The sequence below is a fragment of the Microtus oregoni genome, unplaced genomic scaffold (genome assembly GCF_018167655.1).
Source record: "Microtus oregoni isolate MIOR12 unplaced genomic scaffold, Mior012 000001F_ref0000356, whole genome shotgun sequence".
NCBI classification, from domain to species: domain Eukaryota; kingdom Metazoa; phylum Chordata; class Mammalia; order Rodentia; family Cricetidae; genus Microtus; species Microtus oregoni.
This window is the reverse complement of record NW_024543060.1, coordinates 81,204,543-81,227,280: the sequence shown is the minus strand read 5'-3', so window position 1 is coordinate 81,227,280 and position 22,738 is coordinate 81,204,543. Positions and strand designations below refer to the sequence as shown.

Genomic DNA, 22,738 nt, shown 5'->3' with positions numbered 1-22,738 from the left:
TACACTGACTGTATGAGAGTCAATTTATGATGTACGCAATTCATGTTTACTGAAGTATGTACAATTATGTTCTGGGACATATATGTTTTCACTTGTGGGCACATCTGTACACTCAAATAAAAATTTCATTGCAATAATGTTCAATAATAAGGATGCTCAGTGATTTGTCATGAACATATACTTTAAAAATATGCGTTTTATGATTTAGAACTTCAACAAATCCAAAAAGTGAACAGATTCTAGTTTAACCTATTATCAGTTTTGCTAGTGTAGCATACAATGATTCATTTATTACTTTAATGTCAAGTTCTTGATTAAAGTAGAATGCCTAATTTAATTTTCTATGGGGACTTCCTTGGAGGAAAGTTGGGAAACAGCCAAGGGTTCATAAATGTGTCTGAGCTTTTCTGAAAGATATTTCGGGGCGAGAGACTACTGGAAATTACCTAAGTGAAATTTAATTAATTTGCTTTTCTATTTGTAAATTTGAAATAGTATCAGGAAGGGCTATTTATTGTACCACACCAACCAATTCTCTGTGATGAAACAGAGAGGAAAAAAATGCCCAGTGCCAGTTTTACATGTCGAGGGCACACTGGTAATGTCTAGCCTGGTGAAAGATATAAATGGAAAAATGCATTTTTTCAACAGTTTTAGCGTGGAAATTCTTTTAAACTCAAGCATTTTGTTTTCAAGTCTTTACATATTTTGAAACAAGGCTATCAGAGAATGAACATCCATAATGCAGTATTTGTCTTTACCCCGTGCTTTTGAGAAGACTGCAGCCATTAACTCTTCCATTTCAGGGGTTGAACAAAAAACACTACAGAACTTTTTTCCCCCTGGCTAAGTGATACTGAAAATAACACTGATAAGGTCTGAACGATGGGGGACCTTTAGTTAAAGGCGATTAGACAGGGATGGGGCAGAATACACACCTTTAAATATGTGGATACAGTCAAGAAAACCCTTTTCTAAAAGTAGATGCACTAACCAGAGGTTTTCTTTTTCACTGCAACATGTTGGAAAGATTGGGCCAGAGTTGGCTACCTTTTACCTTCGCAATACTGAACATGACTCGGTCTGAGTTGTTTTTTTTTTTTTTTCCGTTTCTTTCTCCTCGGGGAAGAAGAGGGAAGGGTTGAAATCCTAGGAACTAAAGACCCACGAGCTTGCCACAGGTAGAACAAGATTTTTTTAAAAAAGCAAACCTAAGAGCGAAACGAGAGGACTCGAAGCGCGGACGGTGCGAGGCCTGTTTGCACCGGCCCGCGGACAGCGTTTGAGCGCTGCAGCGGGTATCCCCGGTGTCCGCCGGCCAGCCGGGCCAGCGCGCCCGCGGGGACAGTGGGCTCCGGTCCCTAAGGGTGAGGCACTCGGGGCTGTCGCGCGAGTGCGTCACTGTCCGGGACGGGCGACAGGTCCGCTAAGGGAGTGGGGGCCGAGCCGCGCGGGGCCGCTCTTCGGTCCGCTGACCAGGCTTCGCCTCCCACCTCGGTGTGTGTGTGGGGGGGGTGCAGGCGGCTCGAGCGGGGAAGGTCGTCCCGCTGCAGCGACAGTCATCACTCTCCGGTCTCCACACGTTGCGGGTGCCGCCCGGCCGCGCGCCTAGGAAGCGCCGGTGACTGACGGAGTGACCGCCCCCTCCTCCCCCGCCGCCCCCTCCCGGCGCCCCTCCCCCGGGCCGACACGTCATGGAAACACAGACGTCAGAGGCCGCCGGCCAATCAGAGGCCGCCGCAGGAGGGAAGGGGAGCGCAGGAGAGGGCGGGGACAGCCGCCAGCCCCGGCCCGCACTGGGAAAAGGAAGAGGGAGCGAGGGAGGGGCGCCGCGGAGGCGCGAGTCGCCCGCCCTGCACTCCGGCCACCCTTTCGGCCCCGCGCGCTGCCAAGTTCTGGTCTCCGGGCGCGCGCTCCGCCAGCCCGGGGACGCGCTCGCCGGATCCTCCCCTTAAACGCCCTCACGGTGAAGCGCCCAGTCCCGGGCGGCCCGAGCCGCGCTAACCTCTGCTCGTGCGCGCGCGCCCGTCCGCCCGCCCTCAGGCTCCCCGCGGGCCGCGTCACGTGACCGCGCCCAGCCAAGGCGGCATCGGCGGCCGCGCGAGCATCGGCGGCGGTGGCAGAGGCAGCGGGAGGCAGCTGCGCCGCCTGCGTGGAGCGGGAGGCGTGGAGGTGTGGAGAAGAAGGGAGCGTCGGACCGGAACGGGTGAGCGCCCTCCACCCCCTCTGCCTACTCGGACGGGTCCCCCGCGGGTCCTCCCCGGTGCACACGGGCCCCTCGCCCCGGAGCTGATTGCAGCCCCCTCGTGCTCGGCGGTCCGCTTCCCGGTGTGTTCCCCCCGCAACCCCGGACCCCGCCCCGGGCTGCACCCCGCCCGCTGCTGCAGCGGACGACGGCGCGGGGCCGGCAGAGGTGCCTTGCCGAGCGCGGCGCGCCCTGAGCGCGGCTTTGCGGAGCCGAGGAGGCGGGTCCTGCGGGGACGCGAGCGGCCACTCGGCGACCGCCGGGCTCTGGGCGGGGGCCGGCCGGGCGCCTCCTCCTCCTCCTCCGCCACCGCCGCCGCCTCCTCGCGGTGCAGCGTGAGTAGGGAGCCCGGGCTGGTGGACGCCGCCGAGGCTCTGGGCTCCGCGGCGGCCGCCTTGTCCCCCGAGGTGCAGCCGCACCTCCGCGTGGCGCCCCGCGCCCAGCGAGCCAGCTTGCGGGCACGTCCCGAGACCCCCACGCCGCCATCCCCGGTTCCCCCCAACCCCTCCCGCCTAGCCTTCCTTGATTCTTCCCTCGGAAAAATGGTTCCCGCTGCGGGCGAGGTGAGTGGCGGCCGGTGGCCGCCCGCGGCGGGGGCGGCCACCTGCGGGGGAGGCCGGGCGGAGCGCGCAGGGCGCGGCGGGGGTCCTGACAGCTGGGCTCGGGGTGGAGTGCGAAGGGTCCCCGCGAAGTTGGCGGAGCCGCCGGGGTTCGCTCTCTTGCTAGGGGGACCGTAAAGGTGAGAAGGCTTCCTCCCCGCGCGCCCCAGCGCTGGCTCCAGCTCGGAGTCGCCGTCCCGGTCGGTGGCTCCTCGGCTACACCCGCGCCTCTCCTACTTGGCGGGGCTGCCTCTGCTGCCGCCACAGCCCATCCGAACACCGGTCGCCCCCACCCCGGCGTGTGGGTGGTGACCTTGAGGGCAGCCTAGCCCGGCACTCCCTCTCCCCGCGCCCCGGGAGGGTCACCCATTTAATCCCTGCCTTGGGCCCCCGAGAGGTGCTGCCGGCTCAAGGTGAGGGTTCGTGCGTCGGCCTCCCGGAGGGGGTGCTGTGATAGACGCGTGTCAGACAGGACGGTGACTCTCGGGGAGTTGGAGAGCCGCCCCAACTCTCTGTTCAGGTCTTGCGTCTGGCCCCCCCAGGATGTTCAAGCTTGCTTCCGATTCATGTTTATGTACTTAGTTTAAAAGAAAAAAATATCTGCGCTGTCCTCGGGTCCCCGGAAAGGGTCAGTAAGAAGGAGGGTGACATTCCAATTGCCGGGGGGGGGGGGGAAGCGGAGAGGGCGGGGGGTTCCTCTCTGTTCCATCTTGCAAGAGAATTTAGTGGCTTAGCTAGTTAGCGACCCCTGGGTCTGCGCTTCGGTCTCTGCCTGGGTTGGTCTCTGTGCGCATTTCGTTCACCAGTTTACTGCGGGACTCTAGCATTGGGAGGGAGTGCTTTTGCTATTGAGGTGAGAGGACCCCCGAAGGAGGACCCAAAGGAGAACTGGGACTGCCCTGCGTGGGTAGAGGGGTCTGCAGGATCGCCAAGGACGCGATCCTCCTCGGTGGGCTGATTTTTTTTTTCTCCCTTCCTGTGGGCTGGAGCGCTGCAGACAGCCACCTTTGGCTGCTATGCATGCTACTTTTCTGGGTTTATTAATAATCTAATGGCTCCTGTTGGTATCGATTGCTGTTCCTGATAAATTAGTTATATGGATTTTTTTCATACGTGTGTAGGTATATGCACGTCCTGGACTGTCTGCCTTTCAACATGGAAGGCTTTGTTGTGTTTCACCTCCCCCACCTGAGGACAGTCGTTACTTTAAAATAAGGTTCTTGCTAAGCGTAGGTGTATTTTATAATAATAAGTACTTGTAAGGGCCTGGTTTGTGTAAAGCGCTCTTAGGGCATCCCTTTGGATGGTGGCCCATGAGAGTGAATGGAGAGCCCTGACTTGCTCTGCCACCAACCTTCCCTAGGGAGACTCCCTGTCCTTGTGTGTGGCAGGGATGGATTGGGGGAATTAAAGGATTGGAGGAGGAGAATCTGCCTTTTGTACTTGGGTGCTTCATTTGGCACCACCATCCCTACCCCTCTTTTTTCCCATCCTGGTGAGTTCAAAATTTGAAGTAAATAGAAATTTTTTTTTTCTTATTGGGAGGTTTTTTTTTTTTTTAGTGTATGAAAAGGGCCTTTTAAGCCATGTTTTCAGGGAGCTGTTTTAGTTTTTACCTTGCTTTGGATAAGACAGTTAAATTGCTGTCATTAAGGGTGGATCTCTGCCCTGATTTTGGCTTGGGTGTAACTGCAAAGATCTTTGAAAAGTAACTGTTATTTTCTACCATATAGTCTGCAAAAGTGAGTCACATTCGGGTGAGATGAGGACAGAGCGCCACCTTTGATTTAAAATTTTGTCGTGCCCCCCACTCCCATCAAACGGTGAAAATGAAGAGTATGCCTGCTTACTGCAGTTGTCTTTGCTGCACCCATTTAGAGGGAAGGGGGACTTGTCTTCATTTCTCTGTATCCTCTAGTTTCTAGATCTTGAGAGGCATTTCAGCAACTGTGTGGGGAAACTACGGTGTTTTGTTTTTAGATGAAGCTTGAGACCTTACATAGCCTTCTAAGATGAGGTGAGGAACTGGTTTTGACTCATGTCGATAATAGAATAAGAGGATATTGATGATCTGGACCGACTGAGGGGAGGAGGTAATGCAGCAGTGTTTTCCACTGTGTTTGGACATTCCAGCAAATTCCAGTACCTACCAGCATGGTAGTGCTTTTACTACTTTTTTTTTTTAAACTGCTGAGCTATAAACAGGTTCTAAAATAAAGACCAAAAATGTGGTAAAATTATTTTTCTGGCCTGAATATGATATATTAATTCTTTTTCCTTCGTTATCTTGTTTTACCTGCCTTTCATGGTTTTACTGGGTGCTTATAATTACTTGCTTTAAGTACTTACATTCAAAGTTTAATCAAGACCATGTTGGAAAAAGTGGATTCTGTGTACAGCTCCTCTCAGATGCATCTCATATGAAAATAAATGGACTTTTTCAGGCTTAGGGGAAAGAGATGCTGTAGCGACAGCTGAGCTGATGAGATTTCCCTTTTCGCTCTGCATGGCTCTCTCTCTTCTCAGATCCAAAGTTCAAGGTACACTATCTCTTTAGACAGATGATAATTTTTTATTGTATACCGTAGAACACAAGAGAAAAGGATGTAGCCTTTAAATAATGGGTAAATTAACATGGATATTACCTAATACGGATTTTAATTACAGACCACAAGCTATTATTACTGTTTTATCTGCCTTTAAATTTTAATTCAATGTTTGTGAGTTCTTCTGACTGCTGTCAAATGTTAGATGTTGAGCTGTAGATAAGTATGAAGCTGTAATTAAACAAAAAATCCGTTTGAGATGATAGATTACTTATGCCTTCACTGCTCCAAGGCCTCCTTAAAGCCATAGAATATGGCCCTAGTAACCTAGGATATTTAAAATGATTAAGGTGATGCATGCAGAATAATTAATACATTGTTAAATGTATTTTGATTAAATTTTTTATTTGGGCATTCAGTTGACTAATTTCCATGGACAAACATGTTAACTTCATTTTGAATGAAACAATCTCTTATGTGAAGAGATTTACGAGGACTTGTCACTCAGTAAAACTATAAATACTAATAAAAATAGTAAAACTATTGTAATAATGAACATCAAAAACATTTGACAATTTTTCCTATGTTTTATACATATAAGGTTTAAACTAGCATTTCATGTCTTATGGAATTTGTAATTAATATGAAAACATAGGAAGAGTAAGGATCAGGAAGCAGAGACTAAAGTTCCTGCATCTCGTGTGAAAGTAGTTACTTGATTAGTTGAAGGGAAAATGATTTTCTGGTAAATGTCTTATAAAAAGGTGCTATTGGTAGCTTATTTGGGGATTTACAGACTGTGAGGCAACATTACAAGGGAAATGATATATACAAGAAACATTTTTTAAAAGAAGTGACAGTTTCTTAACTTTTAGAAACGGTGCTTAAAAACACACACCAAATATACTGCTTTATTAAATTTTTTGTTACAGAAAACAATAACAAAGTTAAATCACCATTTTGACAACCCATAGCCAATCCACTGTCAATATCACTGTACTAGAAATAAGTCTGTTATGAATGGGCACATTAGGTAAATAGATGGAATATTTTTAAATATCAGATTCTTGTTATGTAGCCCTGGCTGTGCTGGAACTCACTATATAGACCAGGCTAGCCCTGAACTCCTAGAGTGCCACCTGCTTCCAACTCTTGAATGTTAAATTGAATTCTTCCGTTTAATATTTGTAGCATTGGAGATCCTCAGTACTACTCAATATTCAACAGTATCTGAAAAGTTGACTCTGTAGCCTTCTTTGTATGTGTGGCCTGGACTTTTTATTTTTCTGCTGATACTCTGGTGTGTAGCAGGTTCCTGATAGTAGCTTTTCGGGGTTCACGCTTGTTGGTGCTCTATAACAGTGACTAAGGAACGCTCATAGCAATTTAATGTGGTTTTTTGTTTTTTATCATACTGTGCTACATGATTCTCATGACGAGTAATTTTTCCAAATGAGTTACGTAGAGAGTTGTACCTTTCCCCCTCTGGTAGTCAAGGTGATTTATCTAGGTTCAGTGTCACATAGCTGACAGATAAATCAGCCAGACCTGGGCTTGAGATTCTCTGAGGCTCTCTCTTCTAGCTCTGCTCACTGCTCTACTCACTCACTGTGTGTGTGTGTGTGTGTGTGTGTGTACGAGCGTATGGATATTCATATTCATGATCTATGAAAGGGCAGCTACTGATCGGCATAAATTTAATAATATAATAAAAATAAATTTGCTTAGGCTTAGCTTTTTAGTTTAATTATTGCTTACGCTTAGAGTAATATAAATGATCCGTACATACCCTGATTTGCTTAACACTGAGTTAATGAATATGAACATCTGTAAAATATTAAATTTATATATTATTTTTAAAAAAAAACCTTGTTTTCAGTAACCTTGTTTTGTTTCTCAATAATTTAGTTAAAAATAGAAACGTTCCTTCTTTCAAATCCTGTAATGTTTTATGTGCTTGTTTTTCAGCCACAGGTATGTTACCTAAATTTTTTTAGAATATTAATTTGTTGAGCAGTGGAATTTAGAAGTTTAAATAGGTCCCTAGTGAGGAGATTTTAGTTCATGAAATCCAAAACCTGGTTACAACTCTCTCTCACACAAGAAAAGGTAATGGGTCTCAACAGTTAGTGTGCTTCCCCGGGGCAGTCACTCAAAGTGCAGTTCCTTGGCATCACCCCTGCAGTTCTGATTCAGCAGATTTTGGGGGGGAGGGCTATCATTGTGAATTCTGAAAAAGAATAAAACTGATTTTATGTTATGTGAAATTGTAACATTATTAAAAATCCTTTATGATACAGGAGAAAGCCATTGATCTATTTGGACATAGTCGAATTTATGTTTAGAAATAGTTTTGACTGTTGTAGAAGAGTGTGATTTGTTGGCCTGGGTAGTTTCTGTGACAATTGAAAAAAAAACAGATGGAAAATCCTCTCTTATCTGTGTGCGCAGTCATCTTTCAGCTGTCTGTGGCTACTTACTAAGCACTGTAAACTCTCAGTGTTCTTCCTTATTCATGTCTAAATGTCTGCTGTCTTCAAAGGATTTGAACACAGGTTTCTTAAAAAGTGATTCATGTTGTGTCTTCATAGTTTTGCATCTCTAGGCATCAGTCTACGTCTTGTTTTATTGCTACAGGGAACGTCCTTCTAACAGCTGGGCATAAACGAGCAGGTTTAGCATTTAGCAAACAGGTGTCTCATAGCATGTTGGTGCTGATAATCTTTCAAGAATATTAATTATACTGGATTGATATCTTACCAACTATACACCAGGACAAAAGTTAGTGTTGTTTCACTTACATGTTAGTTTGTGTAGCTAGGTTAGGTCCATTTCATCTGAGTATTAAGACTGCTTTAATTACTGCATACTGTTACATACTATATATGGAGTAACTGCCTTGAATAAGTTTCCTGTTTAAAATCAGTCTTTAAATGTGGTTATTGTTTTGCTTTATGTATATCCACGTAATAAATAGTACATTCATTAAAATGAAAGTAGTTTCAAAACCCATCTCAAGAATACTGAACTTGTCTTTAGTTCTAAAACTTAGCTTATTGGTTGAGCCTTAGGGAACGGTAAGAAATCATGGGGTCTAGTTCACTAATGATTATGGAAATCTAAATTAGTATTTTTGGCAGAGTGGGAAGACTTCTCCCTATAGTCTCTTAAAGCTGTTGTCTATTGAATTTTTCCATAAACAATGTAAACTAAAGAATATATGATGTTTTGAATTATTTCTTTGGTAAGAAAATTATTTGCTACTTGTAAGAATAGCAACTTCTAATACTGTGGTTTCTAACCTTCTGGGGTTCGGGTTTTGTATTGTTACTGTCACCCGGGCCTCTAGAGACAAGGAGCGTAATTTTGAATGGACCACTGCTTGCTTACACTGTGAAATCTGAGATTATACTCTTCACTGAGAACTGGTGTGACTACGAGAGAGACCTGATGAATTTAAGAAGAAAATGTAGACCTAAGAAAGGATTTGACTATTTAACTTAAAAGGAGTTCTTACAATAATTGTATTGTTAGCAGTGCAGATCTGTTCAGTTCATTGACCGAGAACATTCTCCTGCCACAAGGACTAATAATCTTGTTCGCAGAGTTTCTCATTTCTCTTGCTTTACCTTTCATATTCGTGCTGAAATTTGTTGTCGGCTTTCTTAGAAAATACCTCATCTGACATAATTTCTTCACTAAAACGTTTAGTAGCTTTGTTTAAGTCACATAAACTTATTTTGGAGGTCTTGGATCAAATAAGTAAGCCAGTGTTTTCTAAAATGTGTTTAATCTGGTTCTTAGGAATATTAAGGGCTTGAGGAAGGAGTAGAGCTGAATTCTAGGATGTACTGTTTATGCAGTTTTTCCATTTGGGATTTCTTTCCTTTTTAAATGTGAGATGTCATTGTTTGCTTCTATTTCATAGATCACCTTAGTGGAGCACCTGTCTCATCTGTCAGCCTTAATATGCTTCTAGCCAGGGTCGCTACTTCGTACACTTGCAATTGGAGTGATTCATAAATGTAACATCAAATGAATTCTGTTTTCTGGAGTCGAGAGTCATGCCGTACACACAGCACTGTTGACTGTCCGTTGGAGACAGCTGAATAGTCTGGCTGCTTCCCTGTTCCCTTTGCAGTGACTTCATACATGTCTTTCTTTTCTTCTGACCTGAGACAGCTCTGGGTCTTCTAGGCTAAGTGTGCCTAGTATTCAAAGCTCAGCGCCTGTCCGCTCTTCCTAGTCATTCTTCATTAATCTGCCGGTCTGAATTCCTCTAAGTTTTAATTTTGGCTATACACTTAGTGGTTTTGTTTTAAAGATTTATTTCTCTTTTTACTAATATGTATTTGTGTGTGCCTGTGTAGGTTTATGTGCCCCATATGTGTGCAGGTGCCCATGATGGCCAGGGAGCAGTTGGATCCCATTGACCTGTTGTGAACCATCTGGTGTGGGTGCTGGGAACAGAACCTAGGTACTCCTAACTACTGAGCCATCTCTCCAGCGAAAGTTAGACACTTCTTATGTTATAGATCCCCTTTCTGTAAGAGTTTTCATTTGGAGATAATATGGAAAAGTTGAGAAATATGTTCATGAAGATGTATAGACTTGAAGACAACAGATGTTTGTTTAATCAATGTTTTCTGCATATTGAGTGTGTATCTTTTGCTAAGATATACGTAACAGAGAAGCTTGCAGGAAATTGAGAATTTCTAAAGCCTATTTTATCTTTGACTTTTTAACCCTGCTTTTGCTTAAAAGGACGGTCTGTTTTACTACTGGTAGAGTGACTCTTTTTCATTGATGATTACCAGGACAGTAGAATTTAGCTTCTATAAGGAACTATTTTTCATTTGTAAACAACATGGTATATCTATTCTTATTAAACTTTATTCCGATTCTAAAAAGTGGTTACAGTTAATATTTCTATTTTTAATTAAAACGTGTGTGTAACACAACTTTCAAAGAATTAATAAAAATAAAAAAGAGCAAGTCATTGGGAAGAATATATTTTTAAATAACTAATTTCATTTTTGGCATGAGCTGTCTCTTTTTCGTTTGGATTAGTGTTGAGATGTGCTTTCTGGTTCTATATATAATCCATTGGTATACTGCATAGTATAAAAGGCCATACGTTGAAACATATATTGTGGCTTATAATTTAAACATTGTGTTCTTACGGTTTCTGTTATGGATAGGACTGCTTGTGGAACTGCGATGGGTTACGGGTTCCACTGTTTTGGAAAAGGGTTTTGAACTGCAAGTGAACTGTTAGTCCATGACCTAATATTCAGTCACTGTAGGCATCAGGAAGAAGTATAAGGATACAGTCTGTTAGAGTTTATAAGTACGGTAATGTGGTTTTTCTTCCACCTGCCTTTAGGTCAAGAAAGACCACATCTATCAGTTCTTCAGAATGCTCATTTTATACACACGATATTAATTTCAAGCATCAAGTAATTATATAAATTTACCATGTAAATCATCATTTTTAGAATACTTGGGGGGAACTCTAGAAATGACCCATTTTCAGTAATTAAATTTTATGCATGCAAATTTTGAAAAGATTTTAAGGGCTTATATTTTAAGTGCTTATTTTCTTTAAATCTTACTTTTGGCCATTATCCCATGTCGGCCCAATTGTGATTATATTTATACCACCCCCTTTACCCTCTGTTACCCTCTTCCTTTCCTTCAGATTCTCTTCCTTCCAGCTAGTCTGCCAGTGGAGAAAACCTTCAGCAACTATTGCCAGTCAGCAGCTTCTCAGGAAGGGGTAGTGCCTATTGGATACCTCTTCCATTCCTGATAGACTGGAGGGGCCAAGTCTTGTGCTTTGTTTTCATGATTGCAATATTGTGTCTGGATGACAATGTTTTATAGAATTCCTCCCCATCGTGTGTGTGTGTGTGTGTGTGTGTGTGTGTGTGTGTGTGTGAGAGAGAGAGAGAGAGAGAGAGACAGAGAGACAGAGAGACACCGACCCCCTTTTCAGGGCTCAGCATTTAGCAGTTACTCATTCTCAGCATTTGACCAAATAGAAGTCTGCATCACCCTTTACATCAGGGAACCTTTCTGTGGCAGGTTCACAGGTATAAAAATAAAAACTTAGAAGGCAGTTTGACAACATGTTCATTTAGGGAAGCACTGGTAGTAGGGTCCCTTCGTGGGGTGATGACCTCCTTAGGCTTCTCAACAGTTTTATAGTATGAGGTATTCCGTCCTGTGGAACAGGCCTCCAGTCCAATCACAAAGCAGTTGGTTATCCCCAGATAGTTGTGCCACTATTGCAGCAGTGGGCATATCTTGCTCGGCTGGTCAGTATTGTGGCACATGGTCTACAGCTAAATGAGACCATTGATGTGTTGCCTGACCATGTAGACAGACAGATTTTGATAAGGTGTCATAGAAACTATTGGCGCTTGATCCTGCTTTAGTTTTGCAGTTGTAATGGTAATACAGCTGAAAGTGATGCATGGGAGTGGTTTCGTTAGTGGAAAATAAAAGGAATCTGAAGGCAACCGTAATATCAGCAAAAGTAAAAATGGATGAGTGAAAGCAGTAAGGTGTTAGTGGCATATACATTATACTGCCTGCTGATGCCTAGAGTTGTGTGAGATCACCCATTCCTTTGCTGTGGGTCTGTCTTTTTCTTCTCAATTCATGCCAAATGCCTGCTAAGTCATGCTGTCACTACTCTTTTTTTGTTCATGTGACTCGTGAACTCCGGGTAGTTTATATACTCAAAACAACTAATATCATGACAGAGAAATACTGAGGGGAAGGGCACCAGTGCATACAGAGAAGACACCAAGCAAGGATGGCCAGGTAGTTAAACAACAAAGATGGTGGGCGTGCTCATTCCAGGACAGGTGTTAGAAACACGAGATCAGTCCCTCCCCTCTACGCACAGTAGATTTGGGGTCGAGGATGGTTGTGTTGCCTTTGAGTGTGAACCCCAGTTTTTTGCATGTAGAGCACTGGGACCCAGCTAATTTCTCGGTCTCCTTGTTCCTCTTGCTGAAGCGGTTTCAGTGTGTTGTTGTCATATTCCTGTGTGTGGCCGCAGCTAAGACGTTCACTTTGCTTTTCCCTCTGTGGTATGTCATGGACTTCCAAGTTTAAGTTCTTCTTGTCTTTCCCACTGAAAATCCTAGGAACTTTGAGTGATTGAAACGCTTGTGTTGTTACCTCCCAGAAAAGTGTAAAAAGGCAAGTATTTTTTAAATTAATTTTCTTTTTAGTTTAGCTTTCAGAAACCTTTATTAAACTTAGAGCCACTGTTTTTCCCCAACCTTTAATTTTCAAATTTTGGTAACTCTATCTTCTAACTTTGTTTTATTATTTGATTTTTCAGCTGTGACAAGCACTGTTTGGTTAGTGAAGAGAAATAAATATAGTCATTGAAAACCTAAGTTGTCTAACTTCATCGGCTTCCTGTCAGGTGTACACCGAAAACACGAATAGTGAGTTCCTTTTAAATTCAGAGGAAAAAAAATTCATACCAAAATGTTGGAAAGAGCTACAATAGCCTTACATCAGAACTCAAGACTGCCACTTTCAACAACATGTTTACTGAACAGTGTTATACCTTCAGCATAAAACATTTTACGTTATGATTTTATAAAAAAAAGTAAGAGAAACACACTAAATCAAAGGTGTAGCCATCAGTGTGCAGCTTTCTAACTCTGGATTTCACTGTAGACGATCTGACAGGTACCTCCCCCTTCTCTCTTTTTTTTTCCTTTTTTTCTTTTGAATACACATAAATCGGAATCTTCAAGACTTTCTCCTCGAGCCAAAGAGCTCTTCTGTGCTAGACAGCAGGCACACTAACTGTTAAATGAGAGGTGGCCCTTAGTGTACTCTCTGAGTTCTAAGCCAGTGATAGTAAAGCCTAATATCTACTCAGTTTGCATTTCAGAATTCCCCAAAGGCTCTCAGGTGTAGCTCTGCCCATCTTCCTCATCCATCCAGGTTATAGAAGCCTGTTTTCTGGGAAGCTGTACACTGAGGCATGCAACTGAAAACCAAGATACACTCCTTAGTGGGTACGTGCGGGTTAGCCACCCCTCATTTAGCTCTATGTGCCTGCCATCTAGCACAGGAGAGTGCTCTGGCTCAGGGGGAAACACTCGAAGATTCTGCTTTGTGTGTTCAAACATTTAAAAGGAAGTCTGGGTCAGGTCTTCTGCTGTGAAATCCATAGTTAGAAAGCCACACACTCATGTCTATACCTTTGATTGACCCTGGTTGTCTCCCCCCCCCCTCCCGCCCCAGACCAGGTTTCTCTGTAGCTTTGGAGCCTGTCCTGGAACTAGCTCTTGTAGACCAGGCTGACCTCGAACTCACAGAGATCCACCTGCCTCTGCCTCCTGAGTGCTGGGATTAAAGGTGTGCACCACCACTGCCCAGCTTTACCAGCTTTACTGTTATTGTCTTGCTTCTTAAAAAGTCAAATGTAAAATCTTTCTTATTTATTTATTTATTTTTTTGTGAAGATATACTACTGGGCAGTAAGCATCATGCTGTTTAAAGTGACAGTGGAGCATTTTGATGTATGGCTATCTCAGGAAAATCACCACAGTCACTAAGTGTAGTCATCTCCCGCAAAGATGTTTTTCTTTCTCTTTATACCACACTCCTCCATTTCCCTTCTTCTTTCCTCAGGTAACCACTGATCTGTCCCCATAGATTAATTTGAAATTTCTACAACTATAAGTACATAGAATCATACAGTATATGCTCTTTTGTGGTCTGTCTTTCACTCAGCCGAATTATTTTGAAATCCATCCACGTTTTATCTATTCATAGTTTGTTTCTTTTTATTGCTGATGAGGACATCATTATATAGCTGTAACACAATTTGTTAATTCTATTAGCGGATATCCTGGTTCCAGTAAATCATAGTTTGTTATTATTGAGTTATATTGCTCTTTATCATTTAGACCAGAGAACTTTAGGAATCGTCTGTGTTTGTGCTGGGAGGTGGAAGAGTGTTAGTGAAAGGAATATATGACACCTCTAACTAAAACAGGGAGACTGTGCTTCAGGATTATTTGTAAAAATGGAGGTAGGTACTGTTAATCACCTTGTCATCATTGTGGTGATATACCCCAAATAAGTCAGCTTGAAGGAGGAGAAGCTGATTTGGACTCATGGTTTCAGAGATTTGGGTTCACCATTGCCTTGCCGGTTGGTCTGGGCATGCTCTGGCAGAAGCATGTGGTAGATAGAGGACTAGATAAACCCAGAAGCAGGGCATGGGCAGGCACACCCTCAGTGACCCAGCTTCCTTTCAGTATGTCCACTGCCTCACAGTAGCATCATGATGCTAGAGGAGCGGGACTTACTATCTGAAAGCATCATAAGTACTAAATATCTGAAGTACATCATAAGTACTTAATATCTGAAAGCATCATGAGTACTAAAATGAATAGTTAATAGATTAAAAAGCATAGTTTGTAGTTGCCTCTGACTAGAAAATGATGTAGGACAACTAAGGGAATTATTGATATTTAAAAGTAAAAGATCATTGTAGATCTTTGCTCTAAACAAACTTATGTGGTAGAGTTTTGTCAAAACTACAGATGAACACATTTAAGTGTGTAGAAACCCCAGATATGTCACCTGTAAGTCCCCATGTCTGTTTGCAATCTCGAGTGACTTAGATACACAAATCATGCTAGTTTGGATGAATTAACTCGCTTTAGTGGAAGCATAAAGGAGTAACGCAAATATGACTGAACATTTCTTTTGCAAAGATATTCTCTGTACAGCTTATACGTTTATTTTCCCCCTTTCTTGATTTCCCCTTAAGTTTATCTTACTTCAAGTTCAAATTTCTAAATCCTTTGTTATGAGGAACAGTGGATTGCCATTCTTAATATTGTAATGTTTTAGAGCTATCTTTTCATGGCACCCAAGTAATTCCAGTTACTCTGACCAGAAAAAGGAAATTTAAGATGAGTAAAATGAATCACCATATACCAGTTTTTCCTGTAACCCACTGTCCTAAGACAGTCAAGTGAGTGAGTTCTGTGGAGTTTGCGGGCAAGGTAGTCTACAGAAAAGAAAAGGTTTATTGTCTGCAAAGGTTATTCTCAGTGTGGGGGAGATGAATGAGTCAAGTGTTTGACATACAAGGACAGGGGTTCAGATCTCTAGCACCCACTAAGTGCCAGGTGGGCATGGAGGCTCATTTCTGGTCCAACCTGGAGAGTTGGGCACAGGGAGAAAGATAGCTAGAAGCTGAGCCAGTGACCTGTGGGTTCAGTGAGAGACCCTGCCGTCATAAATAGAGAGGAAAAAGGTACCTCGACTCCATCATCCGGCTTCCATATGCACTGCACATATGAAAGTGAACATACATCATACACATTTATCTGCAAATACAGTGAGTTATTAACTTTTTACTACCTAAAAGTAAAGCAGCATTAATTATATAATGCTTGGACGATACAGAGTAATGTAAAAGTAAAAGAAAATCAGGCTGGAGAGATGGCTTAGTGGTTAAGAGCAGTAACTGCTCTCCAAGACACCTACATGGTGGCTCAGAGCCTCCAATTACTCTAGTTCCAGGGGATCTGACGCCCTCTTCTGCCCTCCACAGCCACTAGGCACATGCGTTGGTGGTGCCGAGACTGCATGGAGACAAAACCACCAATACATGTAAGATTTTAAAAAAATTAAAGAAAATCACTCACTCTATGTCTGATAAACAACTAGCTTTAAAATGTAATTATTTTGGTGTTTAAACTGTGTATATTTTAATACCCTTGAAATAATAAAGTGTGATTGAATTGTTTAAAGAGAAGCTTGACATGATTTCCCCTCTAAGTTTTCTCCTTAACGTGATGTAAATTAGTATGATCCAGCCTACGGCTAGTCTCATATATGTAGTGTGTTGGTTTTCCTGTCTGTTAAATAATTCCTCAGTGTGAATCTTTAATTGTAGATGTTTACCTCTACTTAGGACCGTGCCCTTTATAATTATTAAATTTAAAGAAATGTGGTTGTGACCTATTAGAATTTCCTTCCAGCTTCCCAGAGTCAGGGGTTTTGGAATGGTCTTTTCTTGTTCTGTATATAATGTTTCTAATGGTCTACAAGCCTTTCCACTGCTTTCTCAAACTCCCAGAGCACTTTTTAAAACTGTGTACCTGTTTGACACTTCCAGGAGCTGTTCGGCCCTCGAGTAGAGAATGTTAATTTTTCTATCACTTGCTCTTGGCATGGTGCCTGTTTATACCTGTAAGATTCTACATGACTTTGAATGAGCATCTTGTATCTAGTGGTGAGCTTATATCCACTGGCTTCTGATCCTATATTTGTCTCTGTTCCACTGTTAAGAGCACTGACCTCTCTTCCAGAGGACCCGGGTTTGATCCCAAGGATCCACATAGTTACTCACAAATATCAGCAACTCCAGTTCCAGGGGATCTGATTTCCTCTCAGGGCTCTTCGGGTACCATGCACACTTGTGGTGCACAGACATATATGCAGGCGCTAGTGTATATAAAATAAAAACAAAACACTTGTTCCATCTCCTAGAAGCAGTAGTGTGCTTGGACTGAGAGTCTACCAACAGCTCCTGTTTTCTTATTTAACTTGGAGTTGACGGATGTGTTAGTCAATGACACAAAAGATCTTGTTACAGCTACTATATGCTTTAGAAATTTAGCCCTTTCTGCAAGGAGAATTGACTACCTTTGTAAATAGAAAAGTGGGCTGATCTAAGGAGCAAAGACTAGGAAGAAAAAACTTACAGATACCTAAACAACTGTGAGCTCAGAGTGCCAGAGATTCATGCCCCAGAGCAGAATAGTGTGGCTTGCCTTTGTTTTTTAGAGCAGAAAGCTATAGCTGTTTTAGCATCTAAACTTTTATGGAGAAGTCTGTGTGAAACTAATAACATAATGCTACATGTTGTAAAATAAAATTGTGGAGGTGTTTCAAGGTATTTTAGTAGATTTTCATAATGATATTTTCTGATTTTTTTTCCAAACCAGATTTTGAGTGGAAGACAAAGTTTTTATTATATATTTATTTTTAAATGGAGACAAGATCAGGAGTTCAAAAGCAGAGTGGAGTACATGACACCATCCTAAAGAAAAGAGGGGGACAGGGAGATGGTGTGTGTGTCTGTGTGTGTCTGTGTGTGTGTGTGCGTGTGTGCGTGTGTGTCTGTGTGTGTGTGTGTGTGTGAGAGAGAGAGAGAGAGAGAGAGAGAGAGAAGAGAGCGAGCACGCATGCGTGAAACAGACAGATGCTGCTGGGCCGTCAGGTATTTCCTTTCCTGTGAGGGCTCTCATCAGGTGCTGCTGGCTTCCAAGAACCAGTAGTGTAGGTACACCTGTCCTTTTCCTTGCTTGTTCCCCATATGAAAGGTGTCTGTCACTTCTAGCTGTTTCTGTATTTTCCTACAAATCAGAGGGGCATTCTGGGAAGCACTTTCAGATCTCAGCAGTTTTGCCGCCATCATTTCTGTTCTTAAAAGTTGCTGCTGACAGTTTTCCTTGTATTTCCACAGAGAGCCAAGGGCTGGTGAGTTAGGCTCTCCACTCACTGATATAATGTCAGACTTTTCCTCTCACCCCTTTCTTGATACATTAATTCATGTAGCATGGTTAATTCACATTGCATGGTTCCCCCAGAGAGACACTGTCTGGTGATGACCGCCGTCCTGAACTGAGTGAAAACCGTTGACAAGGTTCTTTGGCCACACTCCTACCTGTATTTGCTGTCAGCTGCTAACCTCATAAAGTAAACCCCCAGAACCGAGGCTATTTTATTGCTCTTAGGGTTCTTGAAAAATGTTTATTTAGCTGAAACTGTATACATACAGGAGGCTGGAGGTCATCATTGAAAGACACAGATAATGCAGGAATTGTGGGCTTTTGGATTAAGTTGACAAGCTACAGAAGTGGGATGTGGTGGGGAGAGAGAGAGAAGAACAGATTACGTAGTTGGTTGTAACATCGATAGTTGCTTATATATGTATACTTGGGAGTTCAGAACAAGAAGGGTTGTTCCCCCTTTGGAATATCACTTAAAAATTATTGTTATAAGGGTACTATCATGTGCTTTTTATGTTGAAGTCAATAAATCCCAGTCTTTGCTGGTCATGGTGGCACACACTTTGAATCTCATCACTCAGGAGGCAGAGACGGTTAGATCTTTGTGAGTTGTAGCCCAGCCTGGCCTACAGAGCAAGTTCCAGGCCGCCAGGAAGGACTACACAGGGAGACCGGATCTCACAGTCTTGAGGAGTTCCAGTCATGGACTGATGGCTTCCTGCAGTGGGAAAGAATGAAGCAGCAGCAGAGCTAGAGGAAAGATCCAGCACTGTCAGGTGTTTTCTGGGCTAGCCTGGGGCTGTTGTTCATCAAATTTCCTGAATCGTGTAAAACAAAGAAGAAAACCAGGAAATTGGCAGAAAAACATTTGAAGAAGCCAGATTCCTCCTGTCAAAACTCCAAAAGCTACTTTTCAGGTTAGGTGATTACTGGGAATGTTCATTCATATTTTATATTCATTCCTGTAAATTTTACAATCAGTTTCCTAATATATTGCCAATGACAGAACAGGTTTGAGAAACTATTGTTTGGAAGCAAGCACAAGGATCTTGCTTAAAAATCGAAATTTGACATCGTGATGACATAAGATAACATTTTTTAATTGATCAGATTTAACAGTTGTGGACAGCTGGTTGCGAAACAATTGCCCTTTGCTGTTCTCCATATCTGGAAAACCTTCACTTGGAATTAACCTCGTTTAGGACCCCAAAACTCATTCACGAACCCCCTACACCTCTCAAAGATTAGGAGTCTCTAACTCGGTATCTCACAAATGAGTGGTCATCTAGTTGTGGTCCCAGCTCTGCTGACACATCATCTCCCCAATCGTCCTGGGAGACCTTGCTGATTCCAGATGTGCACAGATGTTCCCTGCCTTTGTCTGTCACACCCTGTGCACTAAATCCCTCATATTACAAAACAGTGCTCCTGTTCAAGGCCCGCTTTAAAGGCCAAGCTTTGAGCCGCTCCTCCAGCTTCCTGCACAGATGCATCCCCATGTCTGTGTTGCAATCATTTATGTTGTTAATGCTTCCTTGACTGTGAAATATCAGGTAGGAAGTAAAGGATGAGAATAGTCTAACAGTTGTGGGGGAGGGGAAAGTGTGCTCACGGAATGCCTGTACTGATGACTAGCGACAGTTCTTGTCTCTGTTGTTACATGTAATAGAATTTATCCTTCAACTAAAGACATAAAAATTGGATTGATACGGGGCTATCTATTCTTTTAATATTTTTTTTTAATATATAGAAATCCAAGTTCAAGCCTTTTTCAGTTCAAGTCAACTGAGCCATGCTGGTCTTGGATTGAGAAAGGCATCACGGCAGCATGTTACTTTCTATAACCTGTGTTCTTTACTGTTAACCTCCTCTACAGCGTCTCTGCACAGTGCACCCAAGCTAGCCGACCTGAGAGCCTGTTGTCCTGTCCTGCCTCTCACCTCATCTCAGGAAAGCTAGGATTACTGATGTACCACAGCACCTGCTTCGTACATGGGTGCTGGGGGCTGACCCCAGGTAGTCAGGCTCCAGCAGCTAACACTTTTATCCATTGAACTCTTCTCATCGGCCCAAATTTCACGTTTTATAATTGTCTGTGGTTTTCTTATTTTTATTTCTGTCGTTAATGTAATAATGATCCACTGGGCTAATGCATAAAAAGGAAACACTGCCCTTCCTTAATTCGAAAATTCCTCTTCTGAGAACAGGCCAATCCCGGTCCCTATAATTGCCTGTCTGACGTGTGACAGGCAATCTGTGCAAACTAGATTTTTGGTTTCAGTGTTGTTTCTTAATTACAGACTTCTGAAAGATACTTTAAACAGAAATGAGGGATTCAGATTCCCATGGACTCAACAATGACAGAAGAATGGAATTTCCTATTTGGGAAGTTAATAGTGCTGAGAAGCTGGAAAGAATGACGACTATTTGAGCGAGCAAGCGAGCAAGAGAGAGAGAAGAGAGAGTGAGCGAGCGCGCATCAGGTTTCTTCCATTTTTGAAACAGGGCTCTCCCTGAACCTCATGCTCACTAATTATTAACTGCCTGGCCTGCAAGTCCAGCAAGCCCCAGGGCTCTGCCTGCTGGGATTTTACCTGCCACACCTGTAGTTTTAGTGTGTGCTTAGAATCCAAACTTAAATCCTCAGGCTTGCACAGCAAACATTTTGACCTGTCAGCCAGTATTGAGTTTTTCTAAAATATTATTTGTTATCTTAAATTTGACTGTTTACAGGTCTGTCATCTTTGGATAGAGGGAAGTTTTTAGGAGCTGGTGACCTAGACCTAGCAGAGATCTGGGATATTGCAGGTCCAAGGCTGTACAGAAATAAATTTCACCTGCTGGCTTCATTGTGCTTGGCTCTTTAAAATTATCTAAGATAACTTGTGATGTGTTGGCAAAAGATTTTTTTGCAAAATATTTAGTTTCTATCTTTGTGAATTTTCATTGTGTCATGTCTTGGTTAGGATTTTATTGCTGTAAAGAGACAACATTACCTCTGCAACTCTTACAGAGGAAAATGTTTAATCAGGCCTGGCGTACAGGCTCAGAGGGTTGGTCCATTGTCATCATGGTGGGAAGCATGATGTCCCATAAGTAGACATAGTACTGGAGAGGTAGCTGAGAGTTCTGTGTCTAGATCTGATACAGCAGAAAGAGTGGGTGAAACACTGGACCTGGCTTGAGGATCTGAGACCTCAAAATGTGCCCCCAGTGACACGCTTCCTCTAACAAAGCCACACCTACTGCAACAAGGCCAAACTTATAATAGTGCCACTTTCTGTGGGAGGATGGGGGCCATTTACACTCAGACCACCACATGCCTCGTATCTCATAGCACAAGTTTTTCCTGGTAAGTTCTCTAGACACGCTTTAGTCGTGGATTTCACACTTTGCCTTGAGTATGAGAGAATGGGTTTGGCTCATTGGCTCTAATTTTTGTAGTCATGAGGTTAGAAAGTCTGATTTTCCTACACAGTTAGGTGACTGTGTGAGAACCACATTGCAGCAACAGCTGGTGTGCCTTGATCTTCATGGCAGATTCCTAATAAGGTAAAAGTTCCTTTCTTCGTGAGTCTACCTGCCCAAGTGCCCAGAGGCCTAAAGGCCAGTTCTCTAGCTCTGGATAACTGTCCTTTCCACTGTCCTTAATTGTGCCTCTGATGTGCCTGTGTACACTTGAAGTAACGTCTGAGTGCTCGCTCACTCGCGCGCTCCCTCTCTCTCTCTCTCTCTCTCTCTCTCTCTGTGTGTGTCTGTATAAATTCTTGATATTAAAATTTTCTTGCATGACTCTTGAAATGCTTGCCCATTCCACCAATTTATTGTTCCAAAAATGTTCAGCATTTAATTTATTGACTAAATGTTTGTTTCCAAAGGACCTGTTGAAGTCTCATTTTGTTTGGGTTGTGCCACTCATTTAAAGTAGCAAACAAGAAGTGAGTATTTGATGTTATCCTGATGATTTTTTTTCTTTGAGATAGGGTCTCATGCAGCTCAGATGGACTTGATCTTCTGACTTCCCAAGTGCTAGGTTTTCAGGTGTGCGCCACTATATTTGGTGGTGTTATTCTCATCTTACACAGGGAATGTATATACACTGCCAAAAACATGGTTGAGGGTAGGGGAAAGTAGTCATTGTTAATGAACTGTGGAATTTCTGATGATCCCAGGGAAAAGGGAAAACAGGAAAAAAAAATGTGTCAACCAACAAGTAGTAAATAATAGATGCTGAAACGTGCTTAAAGTTTAAAAACAATTCTGTTGAATTTGGGCTCAGGAGCTTGATGATGATCTGATTGATTTAGGAGATTTGTGTTGCGAAACACTACTTTATGTCAGGACTTGCCTCTGACAGTTTCTGTGATACAGCTTTGCCAATATCCTTACAAAGGGATGGGCCATCAACCTTATTAGTGAGACTTTTATATAGATCGTTTTAAAACACAATTTTCTATCTCTGTGACATTTTCTTTAAAAAGCACCCAGAGTAAAATTTGCAGATGATTGAAGCCATCAAGCCCCATCAGAATGACTTAAGATAATTATTTCTTGGTAAAAAGCAGGCATTTACTAATATGCATATATTCTGGTATATTTAAAATTTTTGTAATTTCTTTATAGCCATATTGCACAGCAATAATGTTATCTACAACAAAAAGTCTAGAAATTGTATCAAATGTCTAGTGAAATCTTAACTGAAAGAATCTAAGCTTCTAAAAAGTAAGGAATTTGGGGCTTCTATACATTTCATATTTAAACTAGAGA

General features: G+C 42.8%; 1 protein-coding gene across 3 annotated transcripts in view; it reads left to right on the top strand.

Annotated features, from left to right (window-relative positions):
- The first annotated feature begins 1,775 nt into the window (after positions 1-1,775).
- Atp2b1 (ATPase plasma membrane Ca2+ transporting 1) overlaps positions 1,776-22,738 on the top strand; it is a 101,759-nt gene continuing 80,796 nt past the window's right edge. For all 3 annotated transcript variants that reach the window (XM_041669423.1, XM_041669416.1, XM_041669426.1), the window contains exon 1: positions 1,776-2,206. The gene's annotated coding sequence lies outside the window, so the exon portion shown is untranslated. The remainder of the gene's footprint in view (positions 2,207-22,738) is intronic.